This window comes from Aedes albopictus, chromosome 2 (assembly GCF_035046485.1).
Source record: "Aedes albopictus strain Foshan chromosome 2, AalbF5, whole genome shotgun sequence".
In the NCBI taxonomy this organism is placed as follows: domain Eukaryota; kingdom Metazoa; phylum Arthropoda; class Insecta; order Diptera; family Culicidae; genus Aedes; species Aedes albopictus.
The window spans coordinates 233696444-233720783 of NC_085137.1; the positions used below are offsets into that span (position 1 = coordinate 233696444).

The following is a 24340-nucleotide window of genomic DNA, read 5'->3' on the forward strand; positions in this document are numbered from 1 at the left end:
AACACCGATAAAGAAAAAAAAAAAATCGAATCCCACAAAGCAAAAGCAACTTCAGTACATATCTGTAAACCGTTCGGCAGATTTCAGGTTTCTACACACGATTTCTTCCAAAGCCTCCACCACCAACATCATCGTACGGCAGAGATTTGATCTGACCAGTTTAATTGATTTTCTCTCTGGGAAAGACTTTTTACTTCAACTGGCGTACCGCAAAACTACGCCGCCCACCACCAAGCAACGAAGCTCCTCAGCATCCCAGCACAGGAACCATTGAGGAAAACGAGAAAACCATTTGATTGGATTCTTGGCTCATTTCGTTGGTGTGCCAGCCTATACCTACCGTACAATCTCCACCAACCAACCATAACAACCGAGGCGACAGCCTTGAGAAGCTTGGGTCGGAAATTAAAGATTATTATCGTGGTGTGCCGGGACCAGCTTCTTTTTACATCGAATCCAGTTTCTTCATTTTTTTCCTGTCGTTCTGCTGGGAAAGGATATGGCAAACATTGAATTAAGATTTTGGGAAAGCAAACGGCTTTCCGGGTTCCGTGAGATCTGTTACACGTGCTTTTCCAAGGCGCTTTCTTGGAAGCAATTCAAAGGTTGGATTCAATGCCACACTTGTTAAAGGACCCAAGGTCTATCTCGATATGGAATCTACTGGCTTTGAATGAGATACGTTTCTAACATATCTGAGAAAAGAACTTTGTTGGACTCAACATGAGAGGTTTTAAATTTTGGTATACCATGCATTTATTCGTTTAGGCAAATTTGAAATTGTTGATCGAGACCTTTAGTCGTTATTTCATTGCAGAGGGCAGATATGAGCTTAAATAAAATTTTAAAGGAAGCGTGCGTGAAGAATTGAAACCCATCTCTAATCAATGCTATCTACGTAGACCGCAGACCTATATTATTTATTGTCCTTCGTCGGGCATTGACCCTGGCTGGAAATAAAGCCATTTTGAGTTGCCCACATCACTCAGCTGACTCACAAAGGTATAAAGTTTTATGATGGTCATCAAAACCTCTATAAGACTTATTGGCTAGCGAAATGTTACTTGGTCAGCTTCTCGATACCTCCATTCTAGCGCTGCACGCCAGAGCGCTCCACATGACCACAGCAGTCACGCAGTTCCATGGGACAGACCCCATGTCTCGGCACCGAATACCAAAGCTGCGGAATTTATATCGGTTGACAAGTGCAGTAAGCATCCTAAACCAGGATATTTTGCCACAGTACTTGGAGGCCGTACAGAACCTTGAGGATCTGAAATTTACTGTGTGTTGAACTGCGGTGACTGTTGTCAAGACGCTGAGATTGCGGACTCGCCCACAAGGAGACGGAGAAGGTCGCACACCACACACAAACCCGCTTGGATGCGACGTTTTTTAAGACCGGATCGCTACATTATTGCGGACCAAGGTTGGTAAATTAACACAGTACAAGCAAAGGAATCTATCAACGAGGCTAGTTCGTTATGTATATTCCTAAATCCTGGTGGGATATTACTGTAGAGTTTATTCCAAAAGTGGGTCGTGCGTCGTATGAAGAAGCAAAGAGCTTCAGACCTATCAGTTTGACCTCTTTTCTTCTGAAATGCTTAGAATGCATTGTCGATCATCACATCCGTGATGTTCATCTGGCCAATGTACCTCTTCATGTGAACCAACATGCCTACCAATCTGGAAAGTCCACTGTGACTCTTTTACACAAAGTTGTTTACGATATCGAGAAGGCATTCGCTCAAAAGCAATCCTGCTTGGGTGTTTTCTTAGATATGTCGAGGGTGCCTTTGACAACGTGCCTTTCGATGCCATATTGGAAGCCACACGAGGTCGTGGTATATCTCCAATGATTTCCAATTGAATTTACCAAATGCTCAAAAACCGACATCTCTTCTCGACATTGCGCCAAGCGGCGAATAGGAAATTGAGTGGTTGTGGATGCCCCCAAGGGGGAGTATTATCTCCACTTTTGTGGAATCTCGTAGCAGATACGCTATTGAGGCAACTCAATAATAGCGGTTTTCCTACTTATGGTTTTGCCGTCGACTACCTACATTGTTAGTTAGTATGTGCATCAGCACCCTTTTCGACCTGATGCAAATCGCTCTTCAGGTAGTTGAGCGTTGGTGTCGCCAATGTGGCCTTTCGGTAAATCCGAGTAAAACATCTATTGTTCTTTTCACGGAAAAGCGAAACCGTAATGGTGTTCGACCTTTACGTCTCTTTGATTCAGAAATCGATGTGACTGAACAGGTAAAGTACGTTGGAGTCATTCTTGATGCCAAGCTGTCCTGGACACCACATGTTGAGTTCAGAATCAAGAAAGCTTGTATGGCCTTCGGGCAATGCCGGTGAACCTTTGGTACAACTTGGGGTCTTAAACCCAAGTATATCAAATGGATTTACATAACTGTTGTTCGTCCAATATGTATTGGCTTATGGATGTCTTGTGTGGTGGCAAAAGGACGAAGTTAGAACGGTCCAATCAAAGTTAGGCCATCTCCAAAGGATGTACTTAATGGCGATGTCTGGAACGTTCTCTTCAACTCCTACGGCAGCGCTCGAAGTTCTCTTTGACGTTGCCCCACTACACATTCATCTCAAACAAGTAGCATTTTCTTGCACTTACCGCCAATGGGTACTCGGTATACCAGAGGAAACTCCTGTGAATCGCAGCTCAACACACACACCTCGTTGTTTCCACTTTTGGTGAATTGGGACAAAGTTGTCCTTGCTCCAAGTGGTCTTACAATTGCTTGTAATTTTCCATATAGGACATTTTCCACGAAATTCCCTTCCCGGGAAGAGTGGACATCTGGTTATCTGGAGAGAAGTATTTCAGACGGCATCGTATGTGACACTGATAGCTATCTTTTCGAAGGTCGTGCAGGTGCCGGTGTTTATTCTCGTGAGCTAAGGCTGCATCAGTCTTATTCACTTGGTAGACACTGCACCGTTTTTCAGGCCGCAATCTTTGCAATCAGCACTTCGGCAGCACGTAATGGGCAAAGTAATTACTTCTGTTCAGATAGCCAGGCTGCTATTAAAGCACTTGATAAGTAGATCACGATCACACACAAGTGAGATAAACACAAAACACATCTTCTACTTTACCGACCTTGTTGTCGTCTTCATTCGATGAACCCCCTCAGAAGATCACTGAATCAATACAACTATGGCTATCAACTGAAAAGTGTGGAAATGAGTAGAAAAATATCCCACACCTTCTTTACGGATGACCTGAAGCTGTTTGCGGAATCAGTACAGAGGCTACATCAACTGTTGCAGCTTGTAACGGTCCTCAGCAACGACATCCGGATGAAGTTTGGAGTTGACAAATGGACGCCAGCTGTTTCGATTGAGATCGCAGCAAGCCACGCGCGCGGATGGTTGTTGTTGAATTCCGCTGTCACGTTTTTTCTCCACTTTTCGAGAAAAAAAGATAAATATGGCTAGTAGCCTGGTACACGGTTTATATGGGAAAATACAAAAAATGGAAAAAAAAAACTCAAGTTCCTGTATACTTTTTGAGCTCCACTTTGGTCTCATATCATCTGTGCAAAATTTCAGATCGATCGGAAAAACTTTATTTTAGCGCTCGCCATTCTTAGTTTTTCATACGATTTACTATGGGGAAATTAAACTCCTGCAAAGAAAAATCGCTAGGCAAAACAGTTCTTTCAACGGAATCGTTCTCAATTGAACAGTTCTTTAGAAAGAACTAGTTCTCGTGAACCGTTCTATTGTTCAGTAGTTATCGTTGTTTTGTAAATCTAACGTTGAACAAGTGCAAAAGTACCTAATCAAAATGTTCAGCCCTACTCAAGTTTTTGCGTGATTAGAGAAATCTTATATTGTTTGTACATCCAACTTCGCAAAAATAGAAGTTTTTTGATTTTGTGCATTGTACCGATATTTCACAATTGCCGTTATTGGTCTTGGACCAGCTGCATGTCATCGGAGAATTGTTTTGTGAGATGGTTTGGAAGATCATTTACAACATTCACTCTCTCAGAAACCAAACGTCATCTTTGAAAAAGCTGAATGAACGGTTCTGAGGGGCATTCAGTTTTCTCGATTTTGAGAGAACGGAGAACTACCGTTCTTTTCAAACGAACAACAGTTCAGTCATTCTTTCCAAAGAACTAGTTCTTTTGAACCGTTCGCGAACGGTTCACCCATCTCTAATTTATTGTTATTCCTTACATGTTAAACAGCGTTTGCATGCCATTCGGTTTACAGTCAATAACTTTTTTCACATGCCTCAGATCGCTTTGCAGTCATCGGAGGGTTGGTTCCTCGTAAAATTTCCAACAGAAATCATTCATCGATTTATTTTTAGGAGTTGAGGGGCAACCTGTGGCGATTTTTCTTTGCAAAAGTGATTTTTCCCATAGTAAATCGTATGAAAACTTAAAATGGCTGGCGCGAAAATATAGTTTCTCCGATCGATCTGAAATTTTGCACAGTTTATATGGGACCAAAACGGAACTCAAAAAGTGTACAGGAGTAAAATGTCTTTTTGTGTCCCACGCTAATGGCTAGTGGTGCTACGCCTTCCGGTGGCCGTTTTTCATCAGAGTCATTGAATCCCGTGAAACTTGCGATTTTGTTTTCTATTTCTATTTCTAATTAATGCATTTTATTATTTTTTCATAGGGGTCTAAAAAGTAGTTCGTTCAAACTATGCGTGTCTATTTCTGTTGTTATTGAAATATTGTTTCAGATTATGCCGAGACATTGTAAAGTCAATCATTTCGCAATGTTCATTATAGATTGACATCATTTGATTAATTGGTCCAAATTTAGCGTAATCCGTCCGATTATAACAAGTTTTAAAAGGTGTTCGGCTACGAAGACGCCGTGTAGGCGCATAGAAATTGAATTTAGATAAAATTTCAGATGAGTAAATTCGTTGCGAAATAATATCATTTACAAATGAGATCATGGCGATCTCACGACGCTTTTTTAATGTCTGAATGTTTATAAGCATGCAGCGTGCTTCATATGATGGAAGAGGAAATACTGTCCAACCTAGTTTCCGAAGAGCATATAATAGAAATTGTTTTTGTACTGATTCTATCCTGCCAATGTGCGTTATTCTGAAAGGGGACCAGACAACGCTGCAATATTCCAGAATTGATCTCACATATGAAATGTACAGAGTTTTTATTGTATACGGGTCTTCAAAATTGTAGCTGAAGCGTTTTATAAACCCAAGCATATTATTTGCTCTATGGATGATCGTATTGTAATGGTTTGTGAAAGTTAGTTTAGAATCCAAAATAACTCCTAGATCCCTAACTCTTTCACATGTTTCTACTTCTTGGTTTCCTAGAGTAATTGCGGTAGTAGGTGTGCTTAGTTTTCTGCTAAAAGTTATTAAATTACACTTTTTAACATTCAGCTGCAATAAGCTTTTAGAGCACCATTTGTAAAAAATATGAATTTCCTTCTGAAATATACTTATATCTTGGTTATTCCTGATTTCCAAAAAGAGCTTCATGTCATCAGCATAGATAAGTAATTTGACTTTTTCAAGATTGTGAAGATGCCTATTCGGATTAGTGACAGTGCCAACCTTAGTGCGACGGAGTGCCCATGTAATTGTTCCTAAGTGAGGCCCGCCCACCGTGTGCTGTGCAAAGTGCTGATAGCATCCTTAAAAGTCGTGAAAAATAATTTACATAAATATCTGGTGAAACATTGTGAAATCTTGCTAGCCGAAACCACCGCTGCGTTGCAGGAAATATGAGAACGATCCATTGCACCTTTTAGGATCTTTGAAACAGCTAGATGTAGCAAGACATTGACCTGGTGAGATCTTTCTGATTTACATATTATATCATAAATTTCTGAAATGAAAAAAAAAATCTCAAAATTAAAGTTATAATGTCCCTTTTTATCCTCAAATAGATCATATGTTCAAATAATATATTTCAAAACAACTACACTAAATGAATTTCATAACAATTCAGTCCCATAATTTAATCATACCCGTCCTTTCCCGTACCAAAATCCCTTCTCCTTTCTATTTACGAGAGCGTCGGTGAGTCGCTGGCATCTCCATAAATCGATATCATCCTTTCCCTATTATCCCTTCTCATCCACATAACGTGTTTCTTATCGTTTCAGAGAGCGATCAATGGCGCTTAAGCCTAGGCTTGTTAGCCAGGACACATGGTCCAAATGCCTGTGCCCCATCCCGGAAGCAAAAAGGCCCATGGAGTGACAAATTTCTTAGCTATGTCACTCCCAACATTGGTGTTAAAAAAATAACTTACACTCACATCAACACATCTACATGATCAACTCAAATACACTTACACAATCTGAATCTTGCCATATCACTCGCTTAAAGTGAATCCCCAATCAACCCATTCCTAATATCCAACTCTTTGACACCTATGGGGGCGCCGGTGAGTCGCTGGCCTTTCATAAAGTAGGTGTCATATCATCACATCCTTTCCTTTCCTCGTAACGGAGAAGATGGGCGTGGCCGGCAGTGAAGGTTTTCATGTCTTTTTTACTTCAACCTCTGATTGGATAGCTGTTTCTTCCTAAACAGCATTCCATAAGCAATTAGAATAGGAGTATTAAAGTTTTAACATGACAACTTTCAGTATGCAATCTACGAATTTCTCCGTTACAACGCAACGCAACGCAACAAATGGACGCCAGCTGTTTCCGCGTCAACGAGCTGGAGATGATTCGGAATATGGTACAAGGCAAAGCGTTCAAACACCTCGACTTCCTGCAATTTAGTGGTATTCACCACACAGCGATCAAGAAGGAACTGCAGGACAAGTTCTTGCATCGTGTCAACTGTGGTGCTGAGAAGCTTTCTGATGTCAGTCGGTAACAAGGTCAGGGCAATCAACACGTTTGCTGTGCTCCTGATGACCTACAGCTTTGACAAAGCAAAGATAACCGTACACATCGTAGTTGCTACTCCGTGATTAACCAGAACAACCGAAGTTGCACAGAGATCCAATGAATGGTGCTTGGGACTAGCTACACACTATCAACGTGCACAATTCGAAAGTTCATTATTTGAAAGTCAATAACGGCGCCGGCCACGTTCTTACGGTCATCGGGAAAGGGGAAGGAATGTTAGTTCGACAACCGTTATTACTAGAAACCGTGGAATCCACAGCATCCCCACAGTTGTCTCTGGAAAGAGTATTTGTCAGTAGAGTAGGGTAAGGTGTGCATCTTGGAGCCACCTTTGGTAGCTGAAATGATCCACTGGTTATAAGAAAATACACTACACCGTCTTCATCCCGATTATGATTTATTTGGTCGCGATAGTAAAGGTAATGCACATACGTCAACGATCGTTCTATATTAAACGCGTCACTGCATTGATTGTTTACACTACCGTAAAAACCGACTTTCCCGCGAAAGCTATCGCGCGCTTCTGATTCTGTATTTAATATTCGCGTTCCCATCTCCCTACCAAGAAAATCGACCGGCTCACGGAAATAGCCGCACGTTTCCCACAGTATTGAACTTAGAGTATACGGAGAATAAACTTTCAAGCTTCGATAGCTATTTTCGAGTTATGTACTTTACTATGAGTAGTCCCATGTGTTACCTGTGATCGACAGCCGTAGAGGTAATTAAGCCAATTGTTTTAAATTTGCTCAATGATTGTTGTGAACTGCAATCACTTTCTTCTAACATTACTATAGCTTCAATATTAGGCCAGCACCAGACCTTCAAGATTAATTTGCAGATATTACAGACTCCAGGAGTCCATATGAAATCGCATTAGCGAAATTACTCCAACTTCTTCTAGTATGTGAAAAGAAAAAAACTCGGAATGATCTCACCCAGTTCTGCAGACCGAAACCACTCCTTGACTCCTTCAATTTTCTGCAATACTGTTTGCTATCAAGTGTCATCAATTTTTATCACTTCACGAGGAAGGACAATATGCGCCTGCCCCAAAACACGTGTCACTTTTCAATTTTTCCTTCGAGCAATGCAACGCGACCGAGATTTTCATCGCAACTGCCGCAAACACGCGTCACTTTTGTTTTTTTTTCGCTGAACAATGCAACCCGATCGCGATCTCCATCGCAACTCGCACGCTATGTCCAAAGGGAAGTATTATGAAAAGTGAATGTACCTCAAAATTTATTCGCTAGAACCATATTTTTGGGCCTCTAGATTCAGAAAATGTGTGGTTTAAAATAATCCATCTTGGGTTTTTTTTTTCATACATTTTTATATGGGACGAAATTAACCTTAAAATGACATTTTTCGGCATTTGTATGGGAAAATATGAAAAAAATCAAAAATTTCAAAAAACCCAAGATAGATTCTGAAACTAGAGGTCCAAAGCTACGATCCTACGGAATAACATTTGAGGTACATTCGATTTTCATAATACTTCCCTTTGGACATAGCGTGACTCGATGACCTACAACTTTGGGGTGGTAAAGTGAACCAAAACTAACCTCGAGGCGTTAGAATGATCAGTACGAGTGGCGTTCATCAAGCACCGCATGCGCCATCCAAAGTCGTCCATCGAGAGAGTCACCCTGCCACTATGTGTCTTCCAGTCCCAGATCCAGCAGTTGTGGGAATATTTCGTAGAAAGTCGCAATCGTAATGAAATGTACCGTACTGTATGTGAAGGTCACCACTGCTACAGCGCGAGGATTAGCAGCTGAACTGCGACATCAAGACCCTAGACGAGATGATCGTAACGTGGAAGCATAAGGAGTTGCATGAGACGCACCCCCATCAACTGGAGCTCGAGCACATCGATAAGGCGGCGTCGAACGCGTGGCTGGTGCGGGGTGACTTCTTTTCGGAAACAGAAGGTTCCATGGTAGTCATCCAGGACCGGGTAATTGCGACGAAGAACTATCGGCGGTACATATTGCACGAAGACGTGGAGGACCGCTGTGCGAAGTGCAACTCGGTGGGGGAAACGATCGAGCATGTCTTTGCAGACTGTTCAGTGTTAGCTGGATTAGCCTAACTCGAACGCCACAACTAAGTTTCCAAGATTTGCCTACTACAAGTACCAGCTGGTACTGGGTCTCCAGTTAGCCTAGTGGTTAAGGCTATGGATCGCCAATCCGGAGACGGCGGGTTAGATTACCGTTGCGGTCGGGAAAATTTTCACGACTCCCTGGGCATAGTGTATCATTGTACTTGCCTCACAATATACAAATTCATGCAATGGCAGGCAAAGAAGGCCCTTCAATTAATAACTGTGGAAGCGCTCAAAGAACACTAAGTTGAAGCGAACACCCAACAGGGAACCCCAATCAAGATGTCAGGTGACCCGTGCTGAGGGATGAATGGTTGAGGGGGTTTTAAACATGCTCGATCTTAAACGGAGCCCGTAACGTGGGTAGGTCTCCCTTTTGGGTTGCGTTACGGAGTAAGATCTACCAAACTGAACCCTGGTGATATCCAGTTTGTTAAGCTAGGGTAATGCGTTTTGGTAATAAGGATTCATGGTTCAAAGCCCTTGTTATTAGTGACAGTTTCTAAAATTTCATTTATTTTGCCTTACGGGTAGTTAAAGACTCGGTTTGGCCTCGCCGAGACTACACTTGATGTAAGGAAAACAAACATGCTTTGCGTATCTAATTGCGTAATAACCTACTAAGGACTGATATGTACTGGTGATACAAGGACTCACGTGAATTCTTATTACCGAACACATTCTCTAATTTGACAGCGTTTTGCAACTAGCCTAAAGCCCCGGGTTTTGCAATGTTGTCCTGGGACTAAACTAGAAGCAAGACACGGATAAAACCAGCTGGCGCACTTTCGCTGGGATTTATTTCCCTGTAAAAACGGTACTTTTTCATCACATTCGATTTCTCGAACCTCTGAGGTAACAAAACAAGATCTGTACAGAAATCGATGCTCCATTGCCTCTCAATGACAATGGAGTAGTACGACATGCACTAAATGCTAAGGATACGGGTATTGCCACAAAAGATCTAAATACTGGTCGCAGTGGCTCATCCGAACAGTAAAAAAAAGTTGAAGCGAGACAGGTCAAGTTCCAGTGGGGACGTCGATCCATAAAGAAGAAGAAGAAGAAGAAGAAGAAGAAGAAGGAAAAGAAGAAGAAAAAGAAGAAGAAGTACCAGCTGGACCCGGTTCTGGAAAATAGTTGAATAAAGCTGTACCGGGAACGCGAGATCATTACGGACGTCCTCATTCGTGCCAACCAGCATCTCGGCTGGTAGCGACCTATAGCTTGCGAAACGCTGGTGTATAGGGTATCGATTCCCGTCTTTAGCCATAGGTTTCATCCTATGGAGAATAAAGTATTGAAGAGTTGTTCCCGTGCAGAGGGGATAACAACAGTATAATAAAATGCGTTATTTTTGAAAAATAACTGAATAATATAATCAGTTGTTTTTATGATATTACCATAACATATTACGTTATAAACTTGTCTGTCATAAGCGGCAAAATAACAAATATCATAACAAAAAAAAAATGTTCCTGGAAGACCAATTCAATAACATGTCTTGTTGGTTCAATAACAAGTTAATAATAATGAATATGGAAAATATTTTAATACCAAATTTTGATCTTTCAACGTTATTGATAATAACACTAGTTTACAAAATAAAACGAAAGTCGTGAATTTCTGTCAACGACCAAAATTTTTGAAGTACTATTTAGCTTTGATTTCGAAATCGTACTTCAAAAAATTTTAAGTAGAGCATTTTTTGAGTTTTAGCTCAATATCGAGTTTTACAACTTTTAAAAGTATGGAATTTACTTAAATTTGTTCAACAAATTTCAAATCTTTTCCATAAAGTAAAAGCTGAATACAATACCATTCGATCATCTGAATGCAGGTTTGGCGTCAGATTGATAAAATTTAAGATATTGGCGAGTTTTAGGGACAATCTCCTTAAATTTTAGTCAAATTTCCAAAAATATTTATATGAAGAAATGTATTTTTTTCAATAAGAAAAAAAAAACAATCTAAAAATTCTTTCTCAACGTTTATTTGACATATCATATAAAGGCGAGGAAGCTCTCAGTTAATAACTGTGGAAGTGCTCATAGAACACTAAGCTGAGAAGCAGGCTTTGTCCCAGTGAGGACGTTACGCCAAGAAGAAGAAGAAGAAGATAAAGGCAAGTTACAGTAAAAAATTCAGCACAATCGGAGCATTGATTACGGAGAATGCGATGTGTGAAGTGAGCGACGTTGCTTAAAAATAGAAAAAAATCGATTTCAAATCATCAGTCTTGTATGGAAAGTCGAAAAATTTCCACTCTACTGTATTTTTTTTCCTTCGCGTTTTTGAACTCAGGACATGATTCTACACCAAAAATGATCATTAGCTTATCGAGTTCAAAAATGATGTAAACTAGTGTAATAATAGTTTTTTATAACGTTTCACTTGAAAAGGACATCATTTGTTAATATGGATTCTCGGGCCGAATTTTAATATTTTTCTTCATTCGTGCCATGGGCCGCACAAAATCTCTTCGCGGGCCGGATCCGCGAAGTATGTATTTTACTAAGAGTAGTCCCATGTGTTACCTGAGATCAACAGCCGTTGAGGTCATTAAGCCAATTATTTTAAATTTCCTCAATGATTGTTGTGAACTGCAATCACTTTCTTCTAACATTACTATAGCTTCAATCTATAGATTAACGGCCTCGCAGTCTTAGGGTTCAAAAAACGCGTTTTATTATTCACTCGACGTTTAGACACGGGGATAGTGTCTTCCTCAGGAAGACATAATAAAACTCGTTTTTTGAACCCTAAGACTGCGTAGCCGTTAATCTATAGAGTCAAGATTACAGTCGATTCCCAACAGCAATATAGCTTCAATATAAGGCCAGCACCAGAGCTACAAGATTAATTTGCAGATATTACAGACTCCAGGAGTCCTCATGAAAACGCATTGGCGAAATTATCCCAGCTTCTTCTATGTAGTATGTAAAGAGAAAAAACTCGGAATGATCTCACCCAGTTCCATATCGTCGGATGACCGCTACTACTCCAATTTTCTGCAATACTGTTTGCTACCAAGTGTGCATCCATTTTTATCACGCATAAGGACAATATGCGAATGCCCCAAACACGTGTCACTTTTCAATTTTTCCTTCGAACAATGCAACGCGATCGCGATCCCCATCGCAACTCGATGACCCACAGCTTTGGGGTGGTAAAGTGAACCAAAACTGACCTCGAGGCGTTATTTACAACAATCAGTACGAGTGGCGTTCACCAAGTACCACATGCGTCATCCCAAGTCGTCCATCGAAAGAGACACCCTGCCACTATGTGTCTCCCAGATCCAGCAGTTGTGGGAATATTTCGTAGAAAAGCACTATCATAATGAAATGTACCGTACTGTATGTAAAGGTAACCAGGACCACTGCTACAGCGCGCTACATCTGGTGCAGGAGGATTACCAGTTGAACTGCGACATCAAGACCGTAGACGAGATGATCGTAACGTGGAAGCATAAGGAGTTGCATGAGACGCACCCCCATCTACTGGAGCTTGAGCACATCGATAAGGCGGCGCCGAACGTGTGGCTGCCAGCATCTCGGCAGACCCACCAGTGGGGGGCGACCTGGTAGGTGTGATGGGAGTTCTTCAGTAACGACCAATAAGACCAAATTAGGTGTGATCAGCTTAAAGCTAGGAAAAATTTTTATTTAGGATTAAGTATAATAACTAATTTTAGAATTACTCACAATTCAATCTCCGCTCGTATTAACCTTACACTACACACAACTGGTTTTAAAGATTCAATGTTAAGCCTGTAATATTTCACAACATTTTAATTGCGTTTTCTATAATTCAATAATATAATTCACCTTTCGGACTTAAAACAAATTAATCGAATTAGCAAATATCGAGAAAAAGATAAACAATTTTGGTAGTCTACGATATCGGTTTTACCATCTATTCCAATACGCTATCGTTTGTGGACTATTATATTTTGCTCGTCATCGGGTTTGACGGCTCACCGTAGTTTGACGATCCATGTTCGACTGACAGTGGTTCACGGTCTCGCTCTTTGTGGCTCACGATGGAAGAGCCTAAAACGAGGGGCTGTTGCGGTGAACATCCTCCCCCCCGTGTCGCCGTGACTTCCGGTCCTGCGTCACCAGATCTTATCACGTCCAGCACAGCCAGCTTCGTGACGGGCCTCTTCAGAACTCCTCCCGATGTCATCACTTCCGCTCTACGCGGAACGCCATCCTTTCCCAGTATCGTTTGTACCACTCGGCCACGAATCCATCGGTTCCTCACGTTTTCGTCCACTATAAGTACCAGGTCTCCTGTTTTTATCGGCTGAACATCTCTGAACCACTTAGTTCGCCTTATTATTGTCGGCAGATATTCAACCACCCACCGGCGCCAGAAGTTGTCTAATGTATGCTTTACCATATTCCAACTGCTTCTCAGCGCCATACCTGCATCCGTTGGAAACTTCTCTGGCTCCCGTACCCCGTTCGAACTTAGCAACAAAAAATGATTTGGAGTTAGCGACTCGTGATCTGCCGTTTCTAACGGGATAAACGTGAGTGGCCGGGAATTGACCATACTCTCTGCTTCGGCCAACACAGTTGCAAACGATTCATCGTCCAGCTTTCGCGCGGTGGGTATGCTTCCAAGTGCTGTCTTTACTGCACGAACCATTCTCTCCCAACAGCCCCCCCATATGGGGAGCGGCAGGTGGATTAAACTTCCACTGGGTCCTGGCATTCGTAAAAGTGCTGCCCAATTCGTTGTGGATCTTGCTGACTTCGTCCTGTAAATCACGATTTGTTCCAACAAAGTTCGTACCGTTGTCAGAATAAACTTCCTGAGGAGCTCCTCGTCGAGCTATAAATCTTCTAAACGCCTTCTTACAGGAGTCGGTAGACAAACTGCTAACCACCTCGAGATGAACAGCACGGATGGAAAGGCAGGTGAAGAGACACACCCATCGTTTCGCTGCACTTCGTCCAACCTTCACCAGATACGGCCCGAATATGTCGACTCCTACGAACGTAAACGGGCGAACACACGGTTGTAATCGTACAGCTGGTAGTGGTCCCATTTTAGGAGCAACAGGAGTTGACTTGTATACGCGACACCACATGCAGTGCTTCCGTGCCAGGCGAACTTCCACGCGTAAACGTGGAACGTGGAATTTCTGACGGATCTCATTGACCACTGTTTCATCGTTGGCATGGCCGTATTTCCGATGGTAGAAATCCAACAGCAACGCAGTAATCCGATGGTTTCGAGGCAAAATGATGGGGAACTTTGTATCGTAGGCCAGTATCTGTGAAGCAGCAGCTCTGCTTCCTACCCGCAACACTCCGTACTTGTCGGCGAATGGTGACTGCTTCAGGAGACTGCTGGATGCTCCTATTTGCTTCTGATTGCTTCCATTTCGTTCCAGGTTTTGTTTCAATACAGCAACTTCGTCCGGGAACGCGTCGGACTGCGCAATTTGCCACAACGTCCGCTCTGCTTTCTGTATTTCTTCGCTTGACACTCCAACGGTATTTCCATGTCTGCCGTATTTCACCGCTCGTAGACTATCAACGAAACAATGGACGTATGCCACAGCACGCAGCATTCTTTCGAATCGAGAAAACCTTGCTGTATCCACTATGGGTATCCTGACCAGATGACTGCACACGTACGCTTCTCGCAGCTCCCTGTAGCTTTCATCCAAACCTTCTTCCGGAACCGCCGAACAATCTGCTTCACTGCTGTAGAGGAAATCGGGTCCATGGAACCACCGGCTGTTGATGCTACAAGCTGGGCCTTTGCCCCATTTCGTGGCTTCGTCTGCCACATTGACTTTCGTCGAATTCCACCGCCATTCATCAACACTGGAAAGGGCCAAAATCTCGTTAACCCGGAAAGCGACAAATTGACGATACCGACGTGTATCGGATTTGATCCACGAGCAGACGGTGGATGAATCGCTCCAGAAAAAGGTTTTTTTGATCTTCAACGAATGATTGTCCTCCACAGTTCTCCGCAAGCGAGCTCCCAGTAAAGCCGCCATTAGTTCCAGCCGAGGAATTGATAGCCCTCGAAGTGGTGCGACCTTCGTTTTGGATGATACAAGTGCGACTCTTATCTGTCCTCTGTCTGTTATACGGAAATACGCAACTGCCGCAAAAGCCTGTTCACTTGCATCCACAAAAACATGTAGCTCCAAGTTTTTGAAGCTTTCGGGATCGTAACCTGGAAAGTAACATCGTGGGATACGCAGTTTATCCATTTCCTTTAGCGTTGCTATCCATTCCTTCCAACGAATAGCGATGTCCGCCGAGATTTGGCTATCCCAGCTTGCATCAGTCCGCCATACTTCCTGGATGATTACTTTTCCGTGTATCACGAACGACGCTATCAATCCCAGTGGGTCGTAGATGCTCATAATCAAGCGGAGCATTTCTCTTTTTGTCGGAATCTTGCCGTTATCCAGTAGGGAACTCACATTCTCGCAAAGCTGCAGCGAAAATAAGAAAACATCATCTTCTTGATTCCACGCCATTCCCAAGACTCGTTCAAATTCCTTCTCCTTGTCTGCCAGCATAGTTTTTGACGGATTCTGGTTTGGTTCTTCCAAGTTCTCGACAACCTTGCTATCACTGGACATCCAATTGCGGATGTGGAATCCCGCTCGCTTGTGTACCTCGATGACTTCCTTCGCAACATTCAACGCTTCCTCTGCCGTGTCGAAACTATCCACATAGTCGTCCACATAGTGTCTCTTTTTCACCGCGGCTGCTCCTTTCGGAAATTCGGCTTCTTGTTCTGCCGCATTCTTGTTTTTGACATACTGCGACTGTGCAGGGGAGCAGGCCGCCCCAAATATTGCCACGTCGCTGACCATGGTTTTCATTGGCTGCTCTGGAGAGTCCCTGTAGGGAAACAGTAGAGCACTCCGATCCTGCTCGCGGATCATAATCTGCAGAAACATTTCTTTTATGTCCGCTGATATTGCAACTTCTCGCTCCCGGTAGGGGAACATCACGGACAATAATGGAGTCAGTAAATCCGGACCCTTGAGTAGCATAGAATTCAGAGATACGCCGTCTACTTTCGCCGCTGCATCCCAGATTGCTCGCACCTTCCCTTTCTTGTGGTTGACTACGACTCCAATTGGCAAAAACCATGTTCGCCGCTGGTCGAACCCTTCAACTTCTTCTTTCGTTGCTTCGTGTATGTGGCCCTTCTCCTTGAAGTCCGATATTTGCTGCCGGAAGCTGTCGTACAATACTGCATTTCTAGCCAACCGTTTCTCCAAACACTTGAAGCGTCGTTCCGCCATCGGTCGACTGTCTGGAAACTCCACGTAGTCGTGTTTCCAGAGCAGACCTGTCTCATATTTTCCACCATCCAAACGCCGCGTAGTTTCCTCCAGGATCTTATTCGCACGCTCTTCCTCTTCGGTTTTTACAGTAGGCACAACAGCTACCCCCAAACTCTCAATGTCGAAGAATTGCTGAACGTATTCGTGGAGATCAACGTCCGTGGACTCGGATATGTGTAGTTGTTGGTGAATTCGAGTTTTCCGTAGACTTCCGCACACCGTCCACCCAATCCTGGTCTTCGCTGCAATTGGTTCGGTGAGTTTGCCCTCCCGCAGTTTCAGCGTAGCTAATAGGTGACAGTTACTCTGCCCGATCAAGATACCAGGTACAGCGGAACTCAAGCTTTTCACCGGAAGCTTACGGATGTGCGCAAATTGTTTAGAAAGCTCTGCGTAATCCATGGTCTGTTGTGGTAATCCAAGGTTATCGACTGTGTATACCTCGGACAACTTGTACCGCTTGTAGCCGCCTGTTCCGGATATCTCCATCGTGACCACTTCTGCGCCAGTAATGGTCTTGTTGATGCCTCCAGTCCATTCGATACGCAACGTTTCTTCCGCTCCGCTAGCTCCAAGTGCTTCTGCGATTGACCGTTCGACAAGCGTCACTGAGGATCCGTCATCAAGGAAAGCGTAAGTGTCGACATGACCTTTTTTCCCAAACAGGGTGACTGGGAGGATTCGGAATAGCGTTGACGACGACAGCTGACGGTGAACCGTAACGACTGCATTGGACTTAGTCGCCGGCGGTGGCTCGAAGTGGAGTAAACGATGATGGCGTTTGGGACAGTTATTGATTCCGCAAACTTCTCCCCTACACGGCCAACGTGCGTGAGATGTGAGGCAACGGGCACACAGTTTATTCAGTTTTACCGCTTTCCACCTACCATCTAGATCCAATCCTTTAAAGGATGCACACGTCTCTATTTGGTGGTTATCGACGTTACACATCGAGCACGTTTTACTGCTGTTGCTGGCCTCCTTTTCCTTCTGCTTTCCCACGTTCATGACACTTCTCTCGGTTTCGTCACGACGATTCGACTTCGGTTGATCTGTGGATACGTGCGCGTTCACAAACGTTCTCTCTTTCTGCCGGCATCGCTCGTCCTTCGCTGTTTTCTGTGGGATGTTAGCTAGTTGAATAACGCCACTTGCCGCTGATGATATTTTCGCCATGTAATCGCTGAATACATTTAGGTCTACTATTGGAACTTGTTCCTGGTAGAGCGCCCAGCTAAATTTCACCGTCGCTGGTAACTTGTCGACCAGCTCTTGGAGTAGGATCGGGTTTGCAAGGTGTCGCTCAAGCCCTACTGCCTTCAGATGCCCACAAAGGTTTTGAACCACCAGTCCAAAGCTCACGAGAGTCTCTAGCCGATCAGGTTTCGGAGGAGGTGTTGCCCGAACTTTGGCGATCATGTTGTTTACTATCTGCTCCGGGCGGCCGTACAACTGCTGCAGTGTGGACACGACTTGGGGTACTGTCGATGGGTGGAGTAGAAAGCTACTGACGGAGTCCTTCGCACTACCTCTCAAACTACGCTGTAGTCGCAGAAGATTCTCGGAGTTAGTGTACCCACACGCCTCCGTTGAATGCTGAAAGCTGCTTATGAACAGCGGCCAATCAATCGGGTCCCCGGAGAAAATCGGTAGCTCTTTGGTTACAACCTGCCTCGCAGCCAGTTGTTGAGGTGATGGTCCCAAATAACCACCTGTGTAGGCCGGCACTAAACCTTGGAAAGACGCTTGGGAATGGGCTCTCGGTACTGCAGGGAACACATTCGAAGTGGGTGGAAATGGGACAGGCATGTCGATTCTACCACTATCAAGTCGCAAGGATTGTGGTGGAATTTCTGGTCGATCATTTGTCAGAGCATTATCCAACAACATTGGAGGAGGAGGTGGAAGAAGGGACGTATCCAAACTGCTGCCTGTGTTCGGCCCATTCACGGGGTCAAACCATGAGATAGGGGGAGGCGGCAAAGGAGGAGACGAACTTTCACCAACTGATTGATCTTCATTGCGGTTGATGACTTGCTGTACCTCGTCGTGTAAACTCCAGTACTCCTTTTCCGCTTCTCTACGTAGACGAACAGCTTCGTTTTCGCGACGGCGGCTTTCGTCCATTTGCCACTGCATCTGTTGTTGTGTCTCTCGCAGACACTGGACTTCACTCTCTAGTTCTGCCACTTGTAGCCGAAGTGCTTCGCATTCCCTATTACGTTGGTCGAGCAGGTTGCGTAAATCTGCTTCCGAAGTGCGCATCCGCTCTTTCTCTTCGGCGAAAGACTTCTCCCTATCCTTGATCTGCGTCTCCAAGCTTGTTTGTGATCGCTTTCTATGCTCGAGCTGGCTCCGCAAGCTGTCTTCCGCTTCTCGCAGCAGTTTCAGCTCTTCGGAGTATTGCAGCTGAAGATTTTTGATGCGGTTTACTAATTGTACTTCCCGTTTCCGCCGTGAGTCAATATCGAACTGGTGCTTGTCCATCAAATCCTGTATGACCCGCTGTTCCGCTTCTGTCTGTCTCTGCAACTGCAGAGCATTCTGCTTCCGGAGCTCTCCGGTTTCAACGCTCCAACGCTTGTAGCAATGTGCGCCGAAGCGATTGATTTTAGGCACCGCTCCAGCATTCGAAGCCAACTCGGAATTCGGATCTACTTCTTCAACCTTGAGAAGATCTGCATACGGTTGAAGATTGACATATGGTAGACTCGGTAGACTGGTCGGTCGGGATCCACGCTTTTCTTCACCTGTGACACCTCCAGCGGCAACGTCAAGGGAATCCTCAGACTCCTCTCCAATCGTCACGCTCTCCACGGTCTGCGGGACAGATTTCGCCTCCGATCCCGTTCCTGCTCTGTCGTCGTCACAGAGTACCACTGCCGATACCGCAGTCTTTATCGGCGTCGATGAAGAGTGTACTCCCTGCGGTTCAATCGAAAGTGCATCCCCAACAAGATGGTCAGTGTTTGCAGATATAGACGCGGGTGTCTGTTCACCAACAACCCCACCGGAAATCTCGGTCGTCCTTGACTGCCTCACCCAGTCCTCCGTTCGTTTGGCACTGCTCCGACTGCTCCGCATACTACGTAGGGTCAAGTGGGGTAAAATGCCATTTTTCAAACCTTCATCGTTTTCAATGATAATTAGTCTCATTTGTTAGGCTTTCAAAGTGGTAACAGCAACTAGACAATATTTGCTCGATACTTCAGCAAAAATATTCACTAAATTATTGTATTTTCATCGATTTTTAACGACTTTAAAAACTGATTCGTAAAACGGAAGTGGTGCAAAACGACCATCTGCCGTGGGGTAAGATGCCACTTCATGAAAACATTCAAAAATCACGTCCATCAGTTTTCGGGCATTTCCGACTCCTTTTCCCCCCTCTGTCCCGCTTTTTCGTATAGTCAATAAATGGAGTGTTACCCCCCTCCCCGCAAAACGATGGTCGTAATATTTGAATGACGCCTAACATGAAAAGCGTAGACATCAACAACCATGCGTCTCCATGCGTGCCTCAATCTCGTTGGAAGCACTTGGCTGGTAATAAAATCACCAGAAAACCTTAACTGCAAGCACGAAAAACCGGAAGTTGCCAGTTTTTATTGGGAAATCAAAAGATTTTTCGTGGGTTTCGTGGCCTAGCTTCTAGAAGAATGTTCGATGCAAACGTATCTTGACACCATTCACCAATACTAATGATCAAGTCCCATTCAGGAATGATTTTATGAGTTGGGCCATTTTACCCCATCTTGGCATTTTGGGCTCTGTTCCCCTACACTTCGTCCTTCCTCGTCGTCCTTCCGACTGAGCAATTCATGCTTGCGAGCAATGAACTGCCTGCCACGCTCAAGCCGCTCCAGAAGTTCACGTTCGTTTAAAGCGCGCTCCTTTTCAACTCGCTCCCGGTTCAATTCCTCCAGCAACCTCTGCTCCTCTTCCAGACGCAGTAGTTCGCGGTCTACTTTCGCTCTACGAGCGCTGGACGTGCTCGAAATACCGCTAAGTTGACTCGGTGCCGCTTCCCGAACCTCAGAAGCTCCGCCAGGCATGCACACTACACACACGAAACTAGACGAGCGTACCGTGGCCGTATCAACATCGGCACAGGTAAAGTGGTACCAATGGTTACAGTTACGGCACTGTACCATGTACCGCTCGGAATCATTTGGTCGATCGCAACCAGAACAATCGCGCAACTCACCTCCGTCTTTGTCGATCATCGATGGGATGAAGGAATCCTCCGACGAATTACTCGGTGCGTTGCCGTTGTCACCCGGGTGGAGGTTAGCATTCGCCTGCTGAGCCCTCGTCTGCGACCGGGTTTGCCGTACATTCGACTGCGAACTCATCCTGGGTCGGGTGAATTCTTTAAGATTGTTGTGGTAGGTGTGATGGGAGTTCTTCAGCAACGACCAATAAGACCAAATTAGGTGTGATCAGCTTAAAGCTAGGAAAAATTTTTATTTAGGATTAAGTATAATAACTAATTTTAGAATTACTCACAATTCAATCTCCGCTCGTATTAACCTTACACTACACACAACTGGTTTTAAAGATTCAATGTTAAGCCTGTAATATTTCACAACATTTTAATTGCGTTTTCTATAATTCAATAATATAATTCACCTTTCGGACTTAAAACAAATTAATCGAATTAGCAAATATCGAGAAAAAGATAAACAATTTTGGTAGTCTACGATATCGGTTTTACCATCTATTCCAATACGCTATCGTTTGTGGACTATTATATTTTGCTCGTCATCGGGTTTGACGGCTCACCGTAGTTTGACGATCCATGTTCGACTGACAGTGGTTCACGGTCTCGCTCTTTGTGGCTCACGATGGAAGAGCCTAAAACGAGGGGCTGTTGCGGTGAACATATAGTTTGAGGAACGCTGGTGTATAGGGTATCGATTCCCGTCTTTAGCCATAGGTTTCATCCTATGGAGAATAAAGTATTGAAGAGCTGTTTTTTTATTGTTCTTATTTCTGAATAGAAGTGAGCACCCATATAGACAGAAAGAAAACAAATTAATTCTAATTTTGAATAAGATAAATATGGAAGTGTAAAATCAATTGCTTCCATTGAAGATCGCTTGTAGCGCAATTGTCAATAGCCAGGAATATCGACAAACTTAAGTCAGCGTTTTACTCTTCGTTGGTTTTAATTCAGATATTCAATTTTTAATTCCATTACAGGCATGGCAAACCAACTACATTAAAAAACGATAGCAGCAGTGAATGTGGACTCTTGAAAGAAACGATAAGGAAACAAAACCTGTAACAAACACGCTCCCAAAACCTTAATCCGATTATTTTTTCCGACGCGTGTAGATTGGTGCAGAGGAAAAAAAAGCTGTAGAAATATGAGAGAACAACATCCGGCGACGATGATGTGGCAGCACAGAAAGGTAAGCAAGAGTGTCCGGTGAAATCCCCAAGCTCATGTCGTCATGCGTGAGAACAAGTGGAACGAGATAGGGTCGAGCACTCCACCCCCGGTGTGCTTGGCGACAAAAAGGAAAGAAAATGATGAACCCACTAATGATAAGATTTTATATTCCCCGATGCCATGGTTGACAATGTTCGTTGTTTATGATTGAGATAATAAAAAAAGCTCTATTTTCGTTTTTGTGATTTTGATCCGTTTGTTTTGCACGTGCGTGTATGTGAGGTGTCTGAGGAATGAGTCCTCGGCAGTGTGGATGTACAAGCCTCACATGTTAGATTATATGAACAAAAATGGAAAACAACCCGTAATTTTAAACAATAAAACAATACATTATTTAGCACTAAGTGAAGAACCGATAAGTATTTCAAATGTGGCTGAAAACATACGAAAGGAGATTTTTATACAAGATAAGCAGTTGTTGGAAGCGAAGCTTGTAGGAAAATGAAAGAAAATAAGTTTTGGATTCAAACAACGGTGAAAGGCTCAGTTAAGGGGTTGCTGTTTCGAAAAGTTCCTTCCAAGCTGTGCAAATGAGGATTGAAATTTAGTAAGATAGATAAAACTAAAAATTGTGCCAATACCATTTAGCGGAAAGAAGGATGATGACAGATGAAGGCTCTTATTTTGTTTCTTTAGCTTGAAGGATAGAATAACTTGACTGGATCATCAGAAACAAATTGGAACACATAAAATGAAACCAAAAAATGGAGAAGAAGAAATATAAAATGAAAAGTGAGGAAAACAAAGGTAAGAAATGAAATCAAGAAATATAAAATTAAAATGTGGAACGCATTTTTCATTGTTCTTTGACTTTTTTGATGATTCCAAGATATTCGTCACTGATAGGAAGCATAGCGTTGCTCGATAGAAACCATTCTTTCAAAACAGATAATCATTCTTGAAACGATTGCTTTGAAACATTTCCAACAGTACATACAAACATACATCTATAGTAGTAGAAATTATCTCCAACGCCCGTCGAAATGGAGTCATTTTGGGTGTGCTAATGCTCCTGCTGCTATGCAATGCAACCTTAAATTCCACCTTGCATCGCTCCATTTCGGTTCGGGGCTTATCTCTACGTCTTGTATAGAATTCCAAAAGTCTCCGACAGCGCTAGAATAGATTACATGAAAATAGACAAATGTAGAAACGCAGACAAGCGCCAAAGAAAACAGAACAGAACAATAAACTTTGACGGTTCACCGTGCTCCAATCTTCCATTCGTATCTTATATAGCTGATAGACTACTAATTCCTTCAATCCTTGTAGAGAAATAGAGAAACCGAAGCGTTAGACCACTGCATCGACATCAAATTTCATTTCACGAATGAACTCGAACAGAAGAAGAAAGCCCGAAGCGAATCAAAACTACCAGATAATGCCAAAAACAGCGCCAAACGGTCGGTGGAAAAAAGCTAATCCTCACCGAACACAAAAGCCATAACAATAACAATATAAACAAATACTGAGAAAATAAAGAAAAACAGCAGAACAAAGAGAAAACAAACCGACACCGAGTGAAAAAGTTGCCAAAAATAACGAACCGAACAACCACACACTGACTGCGAGACTACCGAGGAAAAAGCATTGGATAATAAACGAAAAAATATGTACAATTTGTTTTGGATTGTGTTACAATTGGCGATGATATCCAGGAAGCACGAGAAGCACAAGCTATAATATAGGGGGGTGGTGGAAAATGTGCGATATGTTTCACTACTTTTCCGCAACATCCGCACGCTGACAGCCGCACCAGCTGGGAGCGGCTGCAGTAAACGATGAAGGACCGCCCACCATGGGAGAGACCCCACTGACTGCTTTGCTCTGGTGCAATGCATTGTTGAAGTTTTTTTGCCTCGTTTTAAACGAATTTGTTTTTGTTGTTCAACTCATATCCAGGGCTTGTTTTCCAAGGGCAATTGATACTGTTTAACTGTGTAGTGCTCTGGCATTGCCATGGCACGACCGCGAAAAACACGACAACAAACATGGTTGGTTACATGAATGCATGGAGTGTGGCAGTCGTTAGCACCCACTGACTAGGGTCATCCAATATAGTTGTGATTACACAGCGTAACAAAAATTAACTTTTGGTCTGTCTCAAGAGCAAACTTATGTGTCTCTGACAGATTTTGGGCCGCTGAATCCGAATCCGGGCTCAGATTTGTTCTAACACGTCACAATTTTGAGCTATACCTCAATTTATAGGGCAAAATATGCGATTTTGGGCTTTTTTGACTGCAAGCTATTAAGCATGGAAATATTTTTTTTGAGCAATCAAAAGGTTAATTGGTCAATTAACATCTAAATTAACGACGCATGCAAAATATTTCGTTTTACCAAATCGATTTTGATAGTTTTAAGCGATTTATGTTAGGTACGATATTTCCCATACAAGTCACCCTCCAGAAGTTGCATGCAAGTTTTCATACTAACATAAAATGCTTAAATCTATCAAATTTGATTAGGTAAAACGAAATATTTTGCATAAGTCGTTAATTTAGATGTTAATCGA

General features: G+C 43.3%; 1 protein-coding gene across 3 annotated transcripts in view; it reads left to right on the forward strand.

Moving 5' to 3' along the window:
* LOC109401076 (uncharacterized) overlaps positions 1-23886 on the forward strand; it is a 632275-nt gene extending 608389 nt beyond the window's left edge. For all 3 annotated transcript variants that reach the window (XM_062851342.1, XM_062851340.1, XM_062851341.1), the window contains one exon: positions 21570-23886. The gene's annotated coding sequence lies outside the window, so the exon portion shown is untranslated. The remainder of the gene's footprint in view (positions 1-21569) is intronic.
* Positions 23887-24340: the final 454 nt, after the last annotated feature.